Here is a 5,872-nt window from a genome sequence, read left to right as displayed (position 1 = left end):
TTGTCCCGTGCCGCACTCTGTTGCGTCGGGTCTCGCGGGAGCAGGTCTCTAATCCACGGGCACTTGACTTGACAGTGTGCTACATCCATTTTACAATCTCTAGATTATAAAACACTGCATTCTGTCAGCAATGTAACGCCGCAGTAAGGTAGACCTCGACTTGTAACTAGCCTATACTCTAATTACTATTTTGAAAATTATAATACGTTAAATTACTCCGTTACTAAAAAAGTAATCAAATTACAGTGACGCATTTCTAAGTAATGTGTTACTGCCCAACACTGATGGCAACACCAATCAAATTATAAAAAGTGTATTAAAAAGCGGCCTCATATTCACAGCCATTTTAATAAGCCTCACATTTACCACTGAGGAAATAGAGGGACCACAGATTGTTGGCTAGTTTTACAGTTATGTAGTGCCCGTGACATTTCTCCAAGACATCTCAAATAACCTAAGCCTTCTCTGTGCATTGTTGTGTTGACTTTTTTTTATACGTGTTGTTCAAAACAAACACAGGTAAACTGTAATACTAAACCCATAAAGCATTATACAGTACCCCCACCCAGACAGTACAAATAGAGGATTATATCATTAAGTATTTTTACACACACACACACTTTAAATGTTTGATTTTAGCTGAAAAAAGGCATATAAACTCTATTTTTATTGTTGCTGTTTTTTTTGTTTGTTTGTTTGATTTTTGTGAAGTTAATATGTTAATATAAGATAATATGTACGCAAAACCTTGATTATACTGTAAATGAGTGTTGATTGATAAAACACACTTATTATCGTGCTGTACCAGCAGACACATTGGGAGAATCAGTACCTGTATGGACGAAGAAGCAGAAAATGTCAGAAGACTGAAAGACAGACAGATGAAAAAAAACAAAAAAACAAGTGTAAACATTGGTACAACATTAACAAGGTGGAAAGATTTGATTACAGAAAAAATCCTGAGTAGAGATGCCCAAGTTGCTTCTGTCTGTTGGATAGGTAAGGAAATTAATTATTGTGTAGATGCTCTCTAAAACTCAGGAGTATCAGTGTTATTTACATAATGCTGATCCACGTCGATGGATGGCAGTGCAGCATATACCACCATTGTGTTATTGGTACTTGAAGTAGGCTACGCTAATGCTAGCTGAAGAACTATTGAATGCACCTCTAATGTTGAATTGATTAGATGTTTTATATCTTCTCTTCAACCCCCTTGAAAATGTAATACAAAAGATATTTAATTATCTTCTGGAATATTAAGGCATTGAAACCTAATGAATGAGTGCTAATGAATGCATAATAGATGCTTTTCCAATTGCTGACCGGTTTTAAGTTTAGTAAGCAGAGCGCTAAAGCTACTTACCAGAGAGAGGGGAAGATTAAAACAGCTTTTTATTTTTGGAACGACTGCAAGAAAACCCGAAGACCCTGACAGACTGATTGATCATCGTTTATATTGCTGACACTGAAGAGAAGCAAAAGTTTGACAAATGTGACCATTCGTTTGATCTGGGCACCTATTAGCAATCGAGTTTTTGGATTGTGGGCTTCAAAGACTTTATTTCAGAGACTCGGGGGAGAGCGGTGGTGTCTGAGAGGTGAGAATAGATTTCATGTGCTTTCTATTACGAGGTGGTCATCCAGTTGGGACTACTCGGGCTTGGAAAAAATGTGAAACCAAGAAAGACAAGAGATCTTTTCCAAACACTCGCGGACACAGGTGGCTCTGTTTCGTGTTCCTGTGTCCACACTGCAACAGACGAGTTTCCTCTCCCACAAACAAACAGCATACTTAACCTGCCTGGCAAACATGGCTGAAAATTGGCCTTTTTATGCATCTCTTATCTGACTCCCCATCTCAGCCCACCCTCTCCAGAGCAGCCAAACACTACGTCACGCACACCAGTAGTGGCCGGTTACACTGAGCCCTGTAGTCAGCATGAATACAGCCATTGATAACAAAACACAAGCTGATGCTGTTTAAAGCTCCCCACCGCACAGAAAAAGACTTAAGGCACACATGTTTGGCAGCGGGTCTTTCGAGTGGTGCATGAAAAACGTCTTTTATTGCTAGCTTTGGCGTTTGTCACAAATAACATGCAATATTTCCCCCTCCGTGCCTTGGATCAAGATAAGTGTGGCGTGAGGGTGCGTTTGGCTCTGCACAAGGACAACAGCCCCATTCTGACACAGTGAGAGATTTGGCTTTCACCCTCCGTGTTGTCTCAGTGGGCCAGGATGTATGTGCCACATAAAATAACACATCAGGGCTGCTATAAAATACCTCATATCTCTCCGTAGACACTAAAATGCAGTCTTGTGAGATGTTTGAGCGTGTTCGTGCATGTGTGTGTTTGCATTTGGCAGTCGCTAAGCCTCTTAAAGGTGCGTGTTGGTTCCCTGGAAGCTCCAGTATGAGGGAGTGTGTCAGAGCTTTAATATTCAAGGGTAATTCTCCTCAAATATCTCCTCTCATTCCCAACCACTGAAATCCTCTTAGCGGTGTAGTCGGCAGCATCTATTCACCACATTTCCTGTCCTCTTCTCTTTTACTCTCTCTCCTTCCTCTACTCCGTAGAAGAAAGAGCTCTAGCAGTGAGTCTTCTCGTTCTAAATTATTTGTTTGTGTTTGTTTACTGTGACACTCTTCTTTAGCCGCAGATCAATTGCTCGGTCTGGCTATGTGTTTGAGGGAAAGCCATTTCTCTGTCGCTTTCTGCCGAATCTCAGACAAATCGGCTGAATGTCAAGTGCATATTGATACGCCGCAGTTACGTTCAGGTCTGGAATGAGTGCCACCGTGACATTTTCTCACATGGGACTACAATTGACTTGTTAAAGTTGCTGTCAGTTACACAGGTGCTCACCAGGCAGGGTCAAATCTGCAGGTCTCCACCATCCAAACCCCTTGTCTGAGAGTCTGGCATGCGTTCACACACAATTTCAGCATGATTATAGATAAAACACACCCCGCCGATAGATGCCATACATGAACGGCACATCTGTTGAGTATCAGTGCTCCCCAATGCAGCAGGAAACAACAGGAAAATGTTCTGTCCAAAGAACTCTGGAATCAGGTGCCGGCTTCTGTGAAGTAAATCTCTAATCCCTAACACTTAAAGTCAGACTGATTCCCACGTACATTTGTTTAAAGTTCATGAATTATTTATACATAAATGCTTTGTGAATATGTACATCAATACTCAATGCACGCGCACACACGCACAGCTTGTCAGGATGATAAAATGAGGCTATTCAAGGTGCCCATTTTGCTTGTTTATGGAGGAGTGGATGCACTCTGTGCTCAGAATGGCACAATAATGACGGAGGCTCTTACATTATGAAACAAAGGATGGTGTGCATCAATTAACAGCCATTTGCACAGACGCGCAAACTGTTTTGTCAAAGAATAGGGGTTTGTCTGTTTGCTTATGCCATTGATGTGTGTGTGTGTGTGTGTGTGTCTGTGTGTGTGTGTGTGTTGTTAGTTTGTTCATGTGCTTGTGTATCTGCGACTACTGGTGATCTTGGGACAAAAGGGGACACTCGATCAATTAGCCATGTTAGAGACATCATCACGGGCTGCATGATATCGAAATGATCTGCTAGTTTTACAGTAAAGGGGTGTGTCTAACAGTCCCCCTCAATGTTGATGCAGTGGGAGGTCTGTGAGTTGCTTTATCTGCTCCCTGTTAGAGTGTGTTTGGAGATGGTTCTGATCACTGATAAGGGAAGGTGCTGTTTATTTTTTAATAAATGCACCCTGGGTGCTCAGATTAGTGGGGGGCCGGTGAAGTCCCCAGCTTGCTTAAATCTGGAAACACAATTCCAAGGACTTAACCTCAACGTATGTGGAAAACCATAGGAAAGCAAACCCACACAAGATATCTCTTTAATATTGCTATTGTTTCTCCTAGACAGCAATGAGCTAAAATAGAGAACAAGAAGAGACTTCAATTTGCTTATAAAGTTTCTTGCTTCACAGGGTGTCATGAATTAACATTTTTTACACTATTTATTCATCTTAATCAGAGGTGCCCAAACTTTTTACTACAAAGAGCCAAAAGTCAATTTTGATAGAAGGCCAAATAAAAATGAATTTACAGTTTACACTAGTATATTTCTTAATTAACATGAACGTATTTACTTAAGTATGTTAGTTCATGACACCCAATGTACTTATGTTTTAACTTATGTTGCCAAATTGAACCTTATTGTAGAGTGGCTCCTTAAATTCTCCTAAGGAATTTAATGAGGAATGTCTGAGATAAAGTTGGTACTTCAATTAAACACAACTGAGAAGACCATTCAGTCTCCGTAGCAACCTCTGAGAAATAACATTTTCCTCTGGCAGTCCATTTCAAATTCCAGTTAATGCTGAAACCCAAAACATCTCACTCTCCAAGTGGGCAGTACTGTCAAAACACTGTATTTGGGCATCTGCACGCACCGTTATTTCACACTCTAATAACTCTTTTTAGAAGAGATGCTTGGAGATGCAGTTCCACAGAATTTTGTTTTATTGAGAATAATGAAGCTCAGAGAGAGAGAGAGATGGGAAGATAGACTGATGTTTGACCGAAAAGCTTTGGCATGCCATCCAATCAGGATGCATTAAAGCTGATGGAGTTGGAAAGCCATGTGTGTTTTTGGGGGTGAGGAGGGGGGACACGCTTGGATGCGGCTGCTATCATCTTCTTTTTGGGGTTTGCCTCACAAAATAAGCCACCCCTCCCTCTCATGCTGTGTTCATAACCCCCCTCCTCTTTACAGTGTCCAGTTTCAGCCCACAGGACCGCAGTAATTTACCGCTGGCCACTTGTCTTTTGTCTGCCTTTTACAGCGCTGTTATAAAACTTTTGGTGTTGCTTATGCCATAAAAGAATAGAGTTAGAGTGTGCTGAGGTGCTTCATTAAATCTATTGTGCCATTTTGAGAAGCTTGTTTGGACACTGTGGTAAAAGACAAAGACGGGACGGAATAACTGTCTGCTGTTGGTTTCCTGAGCTCATCAAGCTCTCATTCCCTCCTTCAAATAAATCAGACCTCTTTCAGTCAGTGTATCAGCTACCTGTCAAGTACCTCCCTCTCTGCTGCCACCTTTTCTTATGGAAAATGAGCTTTACTTTCACTTTCGTGACAAACAATACTGGAGTTCTTGCATCTGTGTCTTTTGTTTAATATTTTGCTATCTTTTGCTTTTATTGGAATTTGCAGTAAACACAGAGCTTGTTTTTTGTGTAGGTATGGCTGCAAAACCAGGGATTACTATTTATTTATGGTTTGGATATTGAAGGGTTGGCGGGTTTGATCTTATTAAAGGATTAATTCACCTCATTTTTTCTTTTCTTTTACTCAACCTCATGTCGTTTCAGACCTGAATGACTGACTTTCATCTGTGGAACACAAAAGGAGAAGTAATAATGTAGTTGGTTGTATTTTTCCATACAAAGAATGTGAACTTAAACTTTAAAGCTTCAAAAAGAGCACAAAGCACAATAAAAGTATATCATAAATATGTGCTCTATGTTCCAAGTATTTTGAAGTCACGTGACAGCTTTATGTGAGGAATAATTTGTTATTCACTGATTATCTTCCAATCCAACGAGCTGTTAACTGTTTGGAACTGGTTCATTGACTCATTGTCTGGTCTGGGAATGAATCATTCAGACTTGTTTTGTTAACTGGATTTATTGAGTTATCTGTGTCTCATTCATTCATTCATTCATTCATTCATTCATTCAGACTTCAGTGGTTCTTTCATGGATGTGCCAGTGGAAAAACAACTTGATGTTTAGTTTGTTCCTCAGGCAAAGCTTCATATGGCTTCAGAAGACTTTGAATGTAGTGCACAATTTGTATGGACCAC

The sequence above is a fragment of the Sinocyclocheilus rhinocerous genome, unplaced genomic scaffold, assembly GCF_001515625.1.
Source record: "Sinocyclocheilus rhinocerous isolate Xijiao unplaced genomic scaffold, SAMN03320098_v1.1 scaffold1252, whole genome shotgun sequence".
Taxonomy (NCBI): Eukaryota; Metazoa; Chordata; class Actinopteri; order Cypriniformes; family Cyprinidae; genus Sinocyclocheilus; species Sinocyclocheilus rhinocerous.
The sequence above is the reverse complement of the archived record's forward strand: the minus strand, read 5'-3'. Positions refer to the sequence as shown.